This window comes from Pygocentrus nattereri, chromosome 9 (genome assembly GCF_015220715.1).
Source record: "Pygocentrus nattereri isolate fPygNat1 chromosome 9, fPygNat1.pri, whole genome shotgun sequence".
Taxonomy (NCBI): domain Eukaryota; kingdom Metazoa; phylum Chordata; class Actinopteri; order Characiformes; family Serrasalmidae; genus Pygocentrus; species Pygocentrus nattereri.
In genome coordinates this window covers 43,455,265-43,472,584 of record NC_051219.1, presented here as the reverse complement: position 1 = coordinate 43,472,584, position 17,320 = coordinate 43,455,265, and the positions used below count along the sequence as shown (strand labels likewise).

The 17,320-nt window shown below is 43.4% G+C and overlaps 1 protein-coding gene across 3 annotated transcripts in view; it reads right to left on the bottom strand.

The window, feature by feature from the left end:
- Positions 1–17,320, bottom strand: part of ndrg3b (ndrg family member 3b) — a 106,971-nt gene that overhangs the window by 71,126 nt on the left and 18,525 nt on the right. Inside the window, exon 1 of one of the 3 annotated variants that reach the window (XM_037541327.1) lies at positions 14,731–14,813. The exons of the other annotated variants lie outside the window; for them this stretch is intronic. The gene's annotated coding sequence lies outside the window, so the exon portion shown is untranslated. Of the gene's footprint in view, positions 1–14,730; positions 14,814–17,320 lie in introns of those variants that run through there. 3 annotated transcript variants of the gene reach the window in all.

Sequence of the window (17,320 nt, the reverse complement as noted above, 5' to 3'; positions counted from 1 at the left end):
AGATAACACTAACTGACTACAGTGACTACTTACCGATGCTTCCGCATTTCACATGCTTCGCATCTAATACTGGAATGACATAACAGCTACCAGGAGATGGCACTCATTTACAAAAGAGTGCCAGAGGAAGAACGCTCACTCTCTACATCCTGGAGTTTATAATTGGAGGCTGAAGTTGGTTTCCTTTTCGCCAGTTTCTTGTTCCAATTTTCCCATTTTATCTTAAAACAGTGCAGCAGTTATATTCTGCCACAGCATCATTTAAGGTGAAAAGGGAAAATTAAGAAAAGAAGCCAAAATATCTCTGCCGCACCACTTAAGGGGGAACGGAAAAAAAAAAAAAAATCAAATAAGAAGCCTCAGGTGCAAAAACATAACTGCTGCACCATTTAAGGCTGAACGGGAAAATCCTAACAAGAATCTGGCGTGTAAGGTGCTAAGGTCGGCTTCGTGTTAATAACACAGTTGAAATGCAAAACCTTCGATTATCTCTCTAACAAACACAAATCTGGCTGTCAGCAGCACCACTGGACGCTGCGACAGGGCTATGACCTTCAGGTGAAGGGCCATGTTCTTGTTCATTTCCCTTTTCAGGTTGACAGATGCAAGGCCACATTGATCTGATCTGATTTTCATCCTGCGCCACACTAACTGGCCGGTTACAACTGATGCAAAGGCTGCCAATCAATCCTCTGGGGCCCATGCCCACATAGCAAAATGGTGAAAGGCAACAGAGAGAAAAAAGAAAATACATCCCTTTTAATAATGTTTTGGGGGGTTGGAATGAAGGTATAAGAAATGTATAACATTTTGCACGCAAATGTTTAAAAAAATAGAGATTTTACAAACTGGGCAAAGCCTTTAAAATCAAAGCACTTGGTTTTGAAATATTAATGCTCTGCATTACTTGCACGCCATCAAACTTATGTTGCTTCACTGTTTTACAGAGTTGTCTCCACTCCTGGTCGTGATATTCATCCAAGATCAGGAGGGCGGAGTCTCAGCTATTTGCAGACGATTATGTCCTTTTGGCTGGATAGCATGGATGCCTCCAGCAATCACTGGAGCAGTTTGCAGCCAAGTGTGAAGCAGTTGTTCTGCGGATCAGCACCTCCAAATCTGAGTCCAAGGTCCTAGGACGGAAAAGGAGGGTAATTCCCACTCCAGGTAAGGGGAAAGAATCTGCCTCCTTGGTGAAGGAGTTTAAGTATATCAGGGTCTTGCTCACGAATGACAGGAAGAGGGATCATGAGATAGCCCAAAGGCTGGGACAAATAAAGGCATTAAATGTGGTCACTGTACCGGACTGTAGTGGTGAAGAGGGAGCTGAGCCATTATACAAAGCTCTGTTTATCGGTCAGTCTACATCCAGGCTGTCACCTGTGATCATGAGCTGTGGGTAATGACTGAAAGAATGAAGTTGGTGACAGCTACCCGAAGTAGGGATTATATCTCCAAGTTGGTCTGGGAGCAGCTCGAGGTCCCCCGAAATGAGCTGGAGGAAGTTGCGAGGACAGGGTCGCATGGGATTATCTGCTTTCCCAACTGCTACCATGATCCTATTTGGACCAAGCAGTTGTTGATGATGAGGTTTCACCGGCTAAATAACCCAATCCTGCAAATTACCACTGGACGGACATCCTTTAGAGGTTGAGGGCTTAAAAACCATTTCAGTTTTCTTTAACATCATAGCTAGAACTCGTTAACGTACATCACTGCACTGGGTGCGGTGGAGATGAACAACCTTTCCAAGGAGGTGAATCAGTTCAGTTCGCTCTCCAAAAGATTTGTTTAAACAGAACAAACTGTAAACTCATCCCTACAGGGTGCATGGAAAGATAACACTGTGCTCTGGCCTCTTATATTGCTCCATTTCTTCTTTCCCTTCAAGACCATGAGGAAATAATGAATGCAACTTACATTTTCCGCAACAAGTTGAGATCAAAAGCAGTAATACTTAGTCATAACTGGCATCACATGCTGCCCCGACTTCCACATGAGAGACAGACACAAACATACAATTAGGCCCAGAAATAGTGAGAAATTTGACAGTGACACAAGTTTTGGCATTTTAGCTGTTTACCGAAAGATATTCAAGATACAGTTGTATAATCAACATGGGCTTAAAGTGCAGACTCGCAGCTTTAATTTATTCACATTCTAATTGGAGGAAGGATTTAGGAATTACAGCTCTTTAATATGCAGCTGCCTCTTTTTCAAGGGACCAAAGGTAATTGGACAATTATCTCAAAAGCTATTTTATGGGCTGCATGGGCTATTCCCTCATTAATCCATCCAAAAGGTCTGGAGTTGATTCCAGGTGTGGCATTTGCATTCGGAAGCTGCTGCTGTGAACCCACAACATGTGGTCAAAGGAGCTCTCAATGGAAGTGAAACAGACTATCATTAGGCTGAAAAAAAGAAGAAATCCATCAGAGAGATAGCAGAAAATATTAGGAATGGCCAAAATCAACAGTTTGGTACATTCTGGGGAAAACAAAAAAAGAGCGCACTGGTGAGCTTGGGAACTCAAAAAGGCCTGGACATCCACAGAAGACAACAGTGGTGGATGATTGCAGAATCCTGTCCATGGTGAAGAACAACCCTTTACGACATCCACCCAAGTGAAGAACACTCTCCAGGAAGTACGTGTATCAGTAATGTCATCAGTCATGAGGGCAAATACAGAGGGTTCACCACAAGGTGGAATTCATTAATTAGCCTCAAAAATAGAAAGGCCAGATTAGACTTCGCCCAAAAAAAAAAAAAAAAAAAAATCTAAAGAAGCCAGCCCAGTTCTGGAACAGCATTCTTTGGAAAGATGAAACTACGATCAACCTGTACCAGAATGATGGGAAGAAGATTTGGCTTTGAACGGCTCATGATCCAAAGCACACCAGACCTTCTGTAAAACATGGTGGAGGCCGTGTGACGGCATAGGCATGCATGGCTTCCGATGGCACTGGGTCACTAGTGTTTATTGATGTGACAGAAGACAGAAGCACCCAGATGAATTCTGAAGTGTACAGGGATATACTTTCTGCTCAGATTCAACCAAATGCAACAAGGTTGATTGGACGTCGCTTCACAGTGCAGATGGACAATGACAACCTACGGCAAAAGCAACCCAGGAGTTTTTTAATCCAAAGAAGATCTCAACCCAATCGAGCAAGCATTTCACTTGCTTAAGATAAAATTTAAGGCAGAAAGAGCCCCAAACAAGGAACAACTGCAGACAGCTGCAGTAAAGGCCTGTCAAAGCATCACAAAGGAGGAAACCCAGTGTTTGGCGATGTCCATGGGTTCCAGACTTCAGGCAGTCATTGCCTGCAAAGGATTCTCAACAAAGTATTAAAAATGAACATTTTATTTATGGTAAAGTTAATTTGTCCAATTAGTTCTGAGCCCCTGCGATGAGGAGCCTCTGTAGAAAAATAGTCGCAATTCTGAAACATTTCAGAGGATATTTCTGTTCAACCCCTTGAATTAAACCTGAAAGTCGACAATTCAATTGCATCTCAGTTGTTTCATTTCAAATCCAGTGTGGTGCCATGCAGAGCCAAAATCATGAAGATTGTGTCGCTGTCCAAAGATTTCTGGACCTAACTGTATCCACACATGAGGGTCCCACTCATTACACATCTGAGCAATTCACAGACCCTCTATTCTTCCAGCTCTGCCATCAGACAACCTCCCCTCCCAGTCCTCACCGTTCCCACATCACCATATAAAAGGCACAAAAAGCCCTCAGCGTTGACCTTGCTCGTCGATCAGACACAGCAGTGCTGCTGGAGTTTCTAAACACTGTGTCCACTCACTGTCCACTCTATTAGACACTCCTACCTGGTCGGTCCACCTTGTAGATGTAAAGTCAGAGACGACAGCTCATCTGCTGCTGCACAGTTTGTGTTGGTCATCCTCTAGTCCTTCATCAGTGGTCACAGGACGCTGTTGGCTGGATATTTTTGGTTGGTGGACTAGTCTCAGTCCAGCAGCGACACTGAGGTGTTTAAAAACTCCAGCAGCACTGCTGTGTCTGATCCACTCAGACCAGCACAATATATATATATATATATGGACACATACATACACTATATTGTCAAAAGTATTCGCTCGTCTGCCTTCACACAAACATGAACTTGAGAGGGATCCCATTCTTAATCCATAGGGTTTAATATGATATTGGCCCACCCTTTGCAGCTATAACAGCTTCAACTCTCATCATGAGTACTTTAATTCAAGGCTGTGATATGAATGTTGGAGTGGTTTAGCATGTTTGCCATCTTTGAGTCTGCAAGCTAGCTGACCAGCCTAGTTCTGGTAAAGACAGCTCTGGTTAACACAAGTTGTCATCCTCTCAGATGAACCAAAAAAAGGGCTCTTACTTAATCAGTTCACTCAGTGCTGTCAAAGACTAATCCATTAACAGCAGAAGGGCTTTTCATTTTTTAATCAAAGTTCGGTTGCTGTGAGGCGGTCATAGCCGTGGTGTATCGTGGATTCCACGACGGCTTTGAACGCAGATCAGCCAAACAGATTTTAGGACCAGAACAGACAGTTTAATAATTTACATTAATTTGCCTCAAAGCAAGCACCTTTTCGTTTGTTGACACATAATATGACTTAAATCTAATGACTATGGAAAACGGGTGCAGTCAGCTTAAACAACTACAACCATCTCAAATACTTGCTTTGTTTGTAGCCCAACATCGCTGTTGTTGGAACAAAACCTCGTATCTCCAGAATGGTAACTTTACAGGAGAAGGAAAAAAAACCTACTTTACTTTTAATGTAAGTCAATGGAACCAGACATATTTCTAAGCAATTTTGGGCCGTTTCTTTCTGTGCATTCATCATTATAGTTTGACACAATATAAAGGACAAAAAGGTATTTTTAAATTATGTAAAAAACCTGGAAAATGTCAAAAATGGAGATACAATGTTTTGTTCTGACAGCAGGGTATGTAGCATTTCTCTCTAATGTTAACCCATGTAGATACAGTCTTTGTATATATGATAAACGCTTACGCATGAGTTCCAATAAAAACAATTAATTAGCATTAAAAATATTGGACGCTGGCCTCGGCCTAGCATTCCTTTATCAGCGCAGCCCTAGTTATTTCCATTCATCTCTTCTCTAGTCCTGCTCCACTGACGGGAGATAATTCCCTGTGTGGATTGTGGTGAAATGCTAAATCTCGCGTCGAGTGTGGGCGGACGGGTGAGGGTTAAAGCAGCAGTAATAGGAGGTTACACTGCTTCTCCATCTCTCCTCCCTCCATCTCCGTCCACATTCGCGGCACAATAAAGCACGACTACTCGCTCTTTCATCGTCCAATTCATGCTCCTGTCTCCATCTCTTTCCATTTCTCTCTTCCGCCCCTAATTAGCAACGAGGGCAAGGATTTGCAGATGAGACAGTAATTGCAGTCTTCTGGAGACCTCGGAGAAGAGCACAGTGTTGGGGGCCATCCGTGGGTGGAAGGAGAGAGAAAGAAATCAGCTTTAATATAAAGTGCTAATAAAAAGGAAAGCAAATTGAGGTGGTTTGTGTTCTCAGTATATTGCACTGGGATTTCAGATCATTAAGACTGCATTACTTTGATGGGCCTGAGAGGGTGAGAGCCATTTTGAACAATAAAAAAAATTAATAAACAAAAAAACGCACAAACCTGTTATGCTGCAAATTCAGATCTGCTAGACAAACAATTGCAAAAGTACTTGGAAGTGTTTTGCACTCATCTGAGAACAAACACAGCTGACGTACACTGCATCTCCAAAAGCATTCGCTCGTCTGGCTTCACACGCACATGAACTTGAGCGTCCCCACAAAGTCGGGAGCATGAAATTGTCCAAAATCTCTTGGTGCTGAAGCTTTAAGAGTTCCTTTCACTGGAACTAAGGGGCCGAGCCCAACTCCTGAAAAACAACCCCACACCATGATCCCCCCTCCACCAAACTTTACACTCGGCACAAGTACCGTCTCCTGGCAACCGCCAAACCCAGACTCATCCATCGGACTGCCAGACGGAGAGGCGTGATTGGTCACTCCAGAGAACACGTCTCCACTGCTCTAGAGTCCAGTGGCGGCGCTTTACTCCACTGCATTCCACGCTTTGCATTGCGCTTGGTGATGTAAGGCTTGGATGCAGCTGCTCGGCCATGGAAACCCATTCTATGAAGCTCAATGAAGTCTCCACTGCTCTAGAGTCCAGCGTGGCACAGGTTTTTCCGTACACATGCACACCACTCTGATGTCAACTGTCCACAAATAAAATGACTGGTTTATTTTAACTGGACGAATGGATAAGGCCATTTTTGTATAGCGAGGGGTTAAATATTCAAGTGAACTGAATTTGGTCTCAGTTACACGGTTCTGTTAACACACTGCGGCCCCCACCCCAACATGGACATGATTTCGTGCTGTTGTCCCGACATCGCGTTTCACTTGCCCCGGGCATTCAGGCAATCGTTATTGTTGAACCCTGTGATTGTGCAATAAAATTGACCGGCCTTGCATTAATTTCAGCCAAAGTCAGCCTGCACATCCCTACATATGACTCTGGCTCACAGCTAAAAAACACTAAAGTCTGATTAGTTTAAACCAAACAAGATTGGTGGGAAAGCTCCTTTAGACTCCAGCAAAAGGAATCAAAGGCAAACGCAATTGCAAGTTCTAGATTCGTAAGGTGGAAAAGCTCTAGCCATGCAGTGATCATGAATCGCAGTCAGCCTGAACACATTAGACAGGTTTCAAATGGAAATCAAGACTGAGAAACATGCACAACAAAGAGAAACAGAAATCTTTAAAAAGGGCACTTCAATTTCACTGACAGACAGCTCTATTTCTGGCTGGCATTTCCAGCTGGGATTGAAATGGTGGGTTATGAATAGTTGTGACAGGTAGACCACCACCACAGCTAGACGAGCACAACAGGTTTAGATCATGCAGCAGGTGGCTACGGAGAACAGACACATAAAAAAAGGAGAATGGACGGAATAGGGTGGTGCAAACGAGTGCCGTCAAAATCAAAGACAAGAGCGAAGAATGAAATGGAGCAATGTGCTCATATTCTCATGTACAGCACAATGTAATATGAATCATTTTGAATACATTTACTGTACATTATTTACAGAATCAGAAGTGGTTTTCTTTAGAAACACCCAAAAGATTTAAAATCATCAAAGAGCCTAAGCGAATGGTTTGGTAGGAGACAAATATCCACAGCCAGCTACAACTGTAGTGATGAATATCCAATGTTGTATAGGGACCTAATTATGAGAGAAATATGGCGCTGCCAAGGTTGGCCTATATACCTTGCAAGGGTAGGAGAAGTGTGCGAGCACTACAGCACATTGCAAGACTAAACCACAAAATAGCTGGAAAAAGTAAGCTAATAGCTCTTTAAGGTAAACAATGAAACAGCTTAGAAAGCTTAAATACACACAGTCCATTTCCAAAAGTTTTCACTCGCCCATCCAAATCATTGAATTCAGGTGTTCCAGTCACTTCCATGGCCACAGGTGTATAAAGCCGAGCCCCTAGGCCTGCAGACTGCTTCTACAGACATTAGTGAAAGAATGGGTCACTCTCAGGAGCTCAGTGAATTCCAGCGTGGTGCCGTGATCGGACGCCACCTGTGCAGCAAGTCCAGTCGTGAAATTTCCTCACTACTAAATATTCCACAGTCCACTGTCAGTGGGATTATAACAAAGTGGAAGTGATTGGGAACGACAGCAGCTCAGCCACGAAGTGGTCGGCCACGTAAAATGACAGAGCGGGGTCAGCGGATTTTGGACAATTTCCTGCTCCCAACTTTGTGGGAACAGTTTGGGGACGGCCCCTTCCTGTTCCAACATGACTGCACACCAGTGCACAAAGCAGGTCCATAAAGACACGGATGATCAAGTTTGGTGTGGAAGAACTTGACTGGCCTGCACAGAGTCCTGACCTCAACCTCATAGAACACCTTTGGGATGAATTAGAGCGGAGACTGTGAGCCAGGCCTTCTCGTCCAACATCAGTGTCTGACCTCACAAATGAGCTTCTGGAAGAACGGTCAGAAATTCCCATGAACACACTCCTAACCCTTGTGGAAAGCCTTCCCAGAAGAGTTGAAGCTGTTATAGCTGCAAAGGGTGGGCCGACATCATATTAAACCCTATGGATTAAGAATGGGATGTCGCTCAATTTCATATGCGTGTGAAGCCAGACGAGCGAATGCTTTGAGATATATATGTATAGCAACACTTATTAATTTACAATTTTATGATATTCCAGCTCTTCTGAAGACGGATACCCAAAGCATCAGAAGGACGAGGTCTGAGTCTGAATGCTAAAGATAATGTGGCAATGTTATGCCTGTCCATGTAACTAAATCAATCATTCATGACAGACCAATGAGCATGAAGCTACTGATTACAAGAGCAGAATGATTAATGTGTAACGCTGCAACCACGTTTATGAGGCCAGAGTTCAAGGAGTTGCAATTCATGTTTTCAGTGAACCTTGACTGCTAAAACTATCCCTTCACCAAGGATCACCGTGCGACAGGCTGGAAGCTTATCCTACACTGTTAGGGTTCTGTTCAGGCACATTCTCAGTTCATCAAAGTACAAACAGTGTAGATGTTCCCTCAAAGGTTCTACAGTGGTTCTAAGGGCTGATTACAGAGCTTAAATCAGGTTCTCCAGGTGAAAAGTTGGTGTTTGTTCCTTTTCATAACCGAATGTTTTAAAACAGAGCAGTAAAGTAAAAGCCTGGAGGCGAGGCGGGGCGGGGTGTGTGGAGTCAGTCCAGCTTAGAACAGATCATTTCAGTGGATTATGGTTCAGTTATGTTCCCTGACTAAAGGCACCGAGATGGAGCCTTGAGGGTCCCACCCCAGTGACGAGAGGGGCACCAGTGAGATTTTAGGACCTTAATTTCTGAGAATGTACTGTAACAAAACAGGTCAAGATGAACCCGAAGAAATAGTGCCCTACAAAGACCACCGCATCTGACCCGGTCAGCTCAATTACAGGTAAAACACGGCTCATCGGATGAAGGAACGGCGATAAGGCAGAGGTCAGAGCTCAGGCGGAAACCACTGACCCATATCCTTCATAGACCAGTGGATCTGTGCTAAGACGCAAAACCTGGGTGACGAAGCCAAAGAAACAGAAGCAAAACAAAACAACACGCTTACGACTTGGCTAATCCGTCCGAGCTCTAATCTGCTGGAGCGGAAACTTGGTCTTCTGACAGATTTGCTTTGAGGAGAGTTTACATGCTGGTGAGACAAGTCTGCCCTGTCCTTAGTCTTTACATAAGCGTCCTGCATGGATCTCCCTTTGATCTGTTTAGCAGCATCCTGTGTCTGAACTGGGGGGAAATCCAGCCAAAATGAAGAAATGAAAATTAAAACAATCAAATGTGAAGGAAAACCTCCCACTGCCACTTCTTTTTCCACATGTCAGCGCAAAATTGCACAAATGCATCCATAGGCAGAAGTAGACTTTACCTCTGTGAAGGTCTGGGTGACGGAGTAGTTCTACAGGCCTCCCAGTATAAAAACACCAATCAGGCGTAACATCATGACCACCTCCTTGTTTCTACGCTCAATGTCCATTTTATCAGCTCCACTTTCTGTATAGCTGCACTTTGTAGTTCTACAGTTACAGACTGTAGTCCATCAGGACCACCATGGACCCTCACAGAGCAGGTACTGTTTGGGTGGTGGGTCATTCTCAGCACTGCAGAAACACTGACGTGGTGGTGATGAGTTAGTGTGTGTTGCGCTGGTCTGAGTGGATCAGACGCAGCAGTGCTGCTGGACTGAGAAAAGTCTACCAACCAAAAATATCCAGCCAACAGCGTCCTGTGACCACTGATGAAGGACTAGAGGATGACCAACACAAACTGTGCAGCAGCAGATGAGCTGTCGTCTCTGACTTTACATCTACAAGGTGGACCGACCAGGTAGGAGTGTCTAATAGAGTGGACAGTGAGTGGACACAGTGTTTAAAAACTCCAGCAGCACTGCTGTGTCTGATCGACGAGCAAGGTCAACGCTGAGGGCTTTTTGTGCCTTTTATATGGTGATGTGGGAACGGTGAGGACTGGGAGGGGAGGTTGTCTGACGGCAGAGCTGGAAGAATAGAGGGTCTGTGAATTGCTCAGATGTGTAACGAGTGGGAGCCTCTAGCAGTGCATCCTTCTGTGTGGGAAATGTGTAGACAAGGTGGGAGTGTCTAACAGAGTGGACGCAGGTGTTTAAAAACTCCAGCAGCACTGATGTGTCTGATCCACTCATACGAGCGCAACACAACTTCCAAAATGGTAACTTTACAGGAGAAGGAAAAAACCTGCTTTACTTTTAATGTAAGTCAATGGAACCAGATGTCTTTCCAGGTCATTCTGGGTCGTTTCTTTTAGTCTATTCATCATGAAATTTACACACAATATAAAAGGCAACAGGCATTTTCAAAGCGTGTTGTGTGTTCACAATATACACTCACCAGGCACTTTATTAGGTACACCTTGCTAGTAAAAGGTTGGACCCCCTTTTGCCGTCAGAACTGCCTTAATTCTTCTTGTCAGACTTTCAACAAGGTGTTGGAAACGTTCCTCAGAGATTCTGGTTGGTTATTTGAGTTCCTGCTGCCTTTCTATCATCTGGAACCAGTCTGCCCGTTCTCCTCTGACCTCTCACATCAACAAGGCATTCTCGTCCACACAACTGACCGCTCACTGGATATTTCCTCTTTTTCAGGCCGTTCTCTGTAAACCCTAGAGATGGTTGAGCGTGAAAATCCCAGCAGATCAGCAGTTTCTGAAATACTCAGACCAGCCCGTCTGGCACCAACAACCACGCCACGTTCAAAGCCCCTTAAATCCCCTTTCTTCCCCGTTCTGATGCTCGGTCTGCACTTCAGCAGGTTGTCTTGACCACCTCTACATGCCTAAATGCAGTGAGTTGCGGCCGCGTGATTGGCTGATCAGCTATTTGTGTTAACAGGCAACTAAACTAATGAAGTGGCGGGTGAGTGTACATGTTTTTCTCAAGACTTCAGACTTGGAGACTTCGTTTCATTTTCAGTTTTGGCAGGATATTTGCGCAGATGTGTGAATAAAGAAATGGCAAAAAAAGGTTTGAATTTATGTTTTATTGCGTGAATTTTACTCTCTTTTTGGCTGGATTTGCCTCCTATAGTGTCTGAGTGAAGCAGGCCTTGGACAGACTTCTGAAATTAGCATCTGTTGAGCTTCATACCATGCCCCCCCCCCCTCTCTCCCCCCCCGAGTCCACATTCATCAGTGCAGCCCATTTGATTACTGGTGAGCACCCATCCTCCTCATCACCATAACAACCAGGCAGTCCTCTGCCGGTGGCGTCAGAAAGCCCTCATAGCAGCAATTAGTCTTCACAGCTCGCTCTCGTCTCCATACGGCACCTCAGACCCCAGGACAAAACATCACTTATCTTCACTGTAATCACTCGTCCCAACACGGTCATGAAGAAGGTCAGACAGAAGCCCTGACCATCCAGTGATGTACCGTACATTTAGTAACAAATGCATATGGGTGCTGTGCACTGCATACACCAATGTAAAGTAGTAGTGGGCAGTATGGGCAGAAAAACCACTGTAGAAGCCCAAATAAACCTATTTCACGTCAGCAGTGGCTCATTATTCTGGAAAGACTTTAAGAACTAAAGTAAAACTCAAATATTGTTATTTAAAGGACATATTAATAAACCTGTCAGTATTGCTTATTACCCAGTGGTGGAAAGTAACTAAGTAAATGTAATTTGTTACTGTACTCTACTGTTTATGAACAGACGCCTACAGATCAACATAGTAAAGGAGCTCATCTGTGATCCTGAGTTTAAAGCCAGTTTTTATTCAACTTAAACTTGGAACTAAGTTGTAAATAAATCTGAAACTGAAACTTTGCTTGTGTGTAAAAAGTGATTTCAGAGCCACTCGGTTCTCCCTGATGGAAACTGTTTACCTTCAGTGTTTTGTGCTTCTGATCATTTTAATAGACGTCAGCGTCACTAATTAATGACGTTCTATTAAAAGACTGGTTTACCAAGAGAGACGCTGGAGGACTTTCACCTGAAATGAGTTCATGAAGCCAGTCTGGTTATAAAAATGATAACAGGACATCAGAGCCAGAATTACTCTTTTAGTACTTTTACTTTATACTTAAGTACATTTGAAGGTAAAGACTTTAGTACTTTTACTCAAGTGGAGGTCTAAAGGGAGGAACTTCTACTTTTACTGGAGGGATATTTTACCTTGGGTATCTCGACTTTAACTCCAGTACATGGTTTGTGAACTTCGTCCACCTCTGTTTTTAACACTAGCGCCACAGGCCAGGCAGAAATCGTGTTAAATACTGTTTGTCTCAATTTCTAAAGGCTGGAGATTTTAATTTGCCAGCTTTTTGTTCAAATTTTTTACTGCACCTTAAATGGAGCAGGAGTTACATTCTGGCACCTGTACAGGTGCCTTAATGTAACAGCTGCCCATTTAAGGTGGAACAAAAAATTCTAATAAAAAGCCAATTTCAGCATTTTTGAATTTGTCACTTGCCCACACATTTATCCCATATACTTACACCTCTGAACATCAGAGAGTGCTTAAATTCAGAAAATATTACAGACAATGATGCTCCAGCACCAAATGATCCATGGTTTGATGCACACACATACCCAGAGAACATTATCCGATGTAGCTGATCAAATCAGGTGGCTCCTTTTAGACGGTATAAGACTAAGTGTTAACACATACCTAATGTAAACATTTTATACCTATTAAAAGGGGTATAAAGAACTTTACACTTACATACACTATACTGCCAAGAGTTTTCACTCACCCATTCAAATCACTGAATTCAGGTGTTCCAGTCACTTCCATGGCCACAGGTGTATAAAGCCGAGCCCCTCGGCCTGCAGACTGCTTCTACAGACATTAGTGAAAGAATGGGTCGCTCTCAGGAGCTCAGTGAATTCCAGAGTGGTGCCGTGATCGGACGCCACCTGTGCAGCAAGTCCTGAGGTCCATAGTGCACAGAGGTCACTGACTTTCTGCAGAGTCAATCACTACAGACCTCCAAACTTCATGTGGCCTTCAGATCAGCTCAAGAACAGCGTAGAGAGCTTCATGGAATGGGTCTCCATGGCCGAGCAGCTGCATCCAAGCCTTACATCACCAAGCGCAACGCAAAGCGTGGAATGCAGTGGAGTAAAGCGCCGCCACTGGACTCTAGAGCAGTGGATTTTGGACAATTTCCTGCTCCCAAATTTGTGGGAACAGTTTGGGGACGGCCCCTTCCTGTTCCAACATGACTGCACACCAGTGCACAAAGCAGGTCCATAAAGACACGGATGAGCCAGTTTGGTTTGGAAGAACTTGACTGGCCTGCACAGAGTCCTGACCTCAACCCCATAGAACACCTTTGGGATGAATTAGAGCGGAGACTGTGAGCCAGGCCTTCTCGTCCAACATCAGTGTCTGACCTCACAAATGCGCTTCTGGAAGAACGGTCAAAAATTCCCATAAACACACTCCTAACCCTTGTGGAAAGCCTTCCCAGAAGAGTTGAAGCTGTTATAGCTGCAAAGGGTGGGCCGACATCATATTAAACCCTATGGATTAAGAATGGGATGTCACTCAAGTTCATATGCGTGTGAAGCCAGACGAGCGAATACTTTTAAAAATATGTAAAAATACACTATATTGACAAAATAATTATCCATTGAAAGGACTGATTTTTTTAGAGCGCACACAAAAAAAGTAAATAAAGTAAGCAAAAAAAGCATTTATAACTAATCAAACCGTCTGTATTCATTACAGTCTGGTAGGAAGATGCTTTAGTTGTCTAATCGAAAGGTGAAGTGAGCCACTCGGCCTCGCTGCGGATGACTGGGCCTTATCTAAACCTTGTTAATCGATGTGACACAGCAATTACTCCCTAAAGACCATAAACAGATCGATTATTTCTGCCCATTTAAAACCACCAACACATTCTTAATGTCTCTCTCTCCGTTTAACTCACTGGAGACAAACACTAACCAATTCATCTCAAACTATTCACTTGATTAAGAAGCAAAACTTCTCTTTTGTGTTTGTGCTCGTTTGACACTTTCAGCGCGTTCTTAATCTACACGGTTTTCTTTTTGCAGACATGCAAAGATCCGGCATGACATCATGACCTCCTCCTCGTTTCTACGCTCACTGTCCACTTTATCAGCTCCACTGACCGTATAGCTGCACTCTGTAGTTCTACAGTTACAGACTGTAGTCCATCTGTTTCTCTGATACTCTGTTACCCTGTTCTTCAGTGGTCAGGACCCCCATGGACCCTCACAGAGCAGGTGCTATTTGGGTGGTGGATCATTCTCAGCACTGCAGTGACTCTGACGTGGTGGTGGTGTGTTAGTGTGTGTTGCGCTGGTCTGAGTGGATCAGACACAGCAGTGCTGCTGGAGTTTTTAAACACCTCAGTGTCGCTGCTGGACTGAGAATAGTCCACCAACCAAAAATATCCAGCCGACAGCGTCCTGTGACCACTGATGGACTAGAGGATGACCAGCACAAACTGTGCGGCAGCAGATGAGCTAAAGCCACATTTCTATTGTTGAGAAATCTAATCTTTCAAAAAATATGCTGTATTAAAAAGATCCATAATTGATTTTGAGAGATAATCTACATCCTTTTGAGAGAATGAAACACACAAACCTCTGACTTTTGATGCTCTCAGTCTCCGTAAGGCACAAGCTGTCGAGCCTGTTTACAGTCCTTATCATGCCTATTGGCATGCCTTGCCTAATACAGTGGCACTGAGCAAAGGACTGAATCCCAGCCAAGAGACACATTCCAGCTCCCAATCAGCATGTGCCGCGCGCACACACACACACACACGCACGCACACACGCACGCACACACGCACGCACACACACCAGCGGTCCAGAGAATCAACCAGCCAAGGTAAAAGTCAAGCTGAGCTCAATTCCCAGCCATCAGATCAGTGTCATCACTGTAAGCTAGGGGTGCCTTATCTGATCCACAAAGGGCCGGTGTGGCGACGGGTTTTCAATGAATCGATCGGTCAGTCTCAACCTTATTTAACCTCTGGGAACATCAAGGGTGACCCTCATTTACTATGTTTTCGATTTAGAACAAGGGATTGAAAATGTTGAGAACACAAAAGTAAATTTAATTGTAAAAAAGTACAACTCAAATCAGGTAAGCATATAAAAAATATATAACAATAAATAATAAATACAGTGAAAAATAATTTAAATGTAGCTAAAATGTAAAAGTTCAAATCAAATCAAAATAAAATAAAAGAATAAGATCAAAAAGTAAACTAAAGATAATTAAAATGTAAAAAATGTATTTATTTATTTATTTACGCACCCGATTCAGTGAAAACCATGGGTACCTGCTAGGGGTGAGGGGAAAACTCGATTCTTAGATGCATCGCGATGCAGACGTGGACGATTCTGAATCGATTCAGAAATGTCAAAAATCAATTTTCTTCATTTTAATTGATAACAATACATCAACTGCCCGGCCCGTCTGTGGCAGCACATAATAAAAACAACTGGATGAGCGGGAAATTGGACCAGCAGGTCAGGTTAGGAGTCACAGCCCAAATGTTTGTCCTTTCATAAATAAATAAATAAACAAATAAATAAGTAATAATAGTGATTAACCCCATATCATATGCAATTCAACAGCAGATACATAGGCTGCTCATTCCACCCGTTTATGCTGTGCATCAGTAAATGACTGTTAAAAATATACAAAACACTTTTGCAGCACTGAAACCAACTACATGCTTGAGGAAATAAAGAATTAAATATTTTTCATCTTCTAGATGATTCATGTTCATATTTTCAGGTGAAGTGTTTTTTTTTTTTTTTTTTTAAACCGGCCTGAAGTTTAATTTTACGTTACGCCGCGTTTTATTATGAGTTTATTAGCTGGTTGCAAAGCAGAAATCTGATTACTGTCTGACTCATGTAGACCCAGAGTTCCCCCATTATCTGATTACTCAAGTGCATGTAAACGCATGGATCCAATTATTACCGAAATCGGATTTTCTGCAGTCATCAGATTATTAAGCGCATGTAAACACAGGCGTTTGACGACTGTATGAGCGCCGAGATATTTTCCTGAGGCCAAAAGCCATTTTAACTGATTTCTAAAACCTGATTCAACAGCCAGGTTTTCGGAACAATCTATGCTACTGTTATTAATGTAGGACATCACTAATTATGCTCATTAACCAAAAGCAAATGACCATCACTGGAAGATATTACCCTGGCAAACTGGTCATGGGCACAGGCCTGGTGGAAGTACTGAATTTCCACTGCTTGTTAATTTATGAAATTGTGCCCTGCTTCTAGCTGTGGATAATGTTTGTTTGGGTCAAATGGTTTCAGCAGGAAAGGATTAGGACCAGGCTTAAAATGTAGCCACTAGTGGATGTATTCAAATATGCCTTGATCAACTCCGATCCACATCCAACTCGGATGGGATCAGGACATCCCTTGGATTTAGCTATATTTTTCTTAAACTAATTCAAGATTGACTCCTCGCCAGCGCCTCTGGCCTCCCATCTGTCTCTGTGGTCTCTAATAGTAGTTGTTCCTCATTAATGGTTCCCTGCCTGTAGCACAGAGAAGCAGCAGCAGCGGGACAGTGGTTGGCAGCATTCCCCAACTAAGAGACCAGGCAGGAACGTTAAGACACATTGTCTGTGTTTACATGCAAAGATTTTTGCCAATCCGATTGAATACATTCCGATTACGGATCAAGGCTGAGGTGTTTACGTTCGCTCTGCTCAAAAATCTGATGGATGATCTTCATTACATGCTCACTACAAGTAATCCGATCCAAAATGATGCGCATGCGTTACCATGACAACCAGCATCATGTGAGTCCAGTCAGAGTGAGATGAGCAGCAGTGAGCAGTGATTGTGTTTCTAATTGCTTTAAAATGACGTCAGACTCAGGAAAACGTCCTTCACACGTCCTTATTAAAGAAGGCCGAGAGGAAGACGTCGTGCTCTGAGACGCGTAAGCTGGACGTCCGTCCCACCGCCGTCTTTTAAAGATCAGAGCGTGAACTTCGTCTCCTCTGCAGACCAGTTTCTGCTCCGCCGTGTTGAACGGTATAAACTCTCACTGTGACGCGACGCTCATGCAGAACGGACTTAAACTTTCCGATAGGGAATGTAATCGGATACAGACGTTTACACGGATATTATTCTATTTAACAGATTATTGACAGGATTACCCACCTTGTTCAATCAGATAG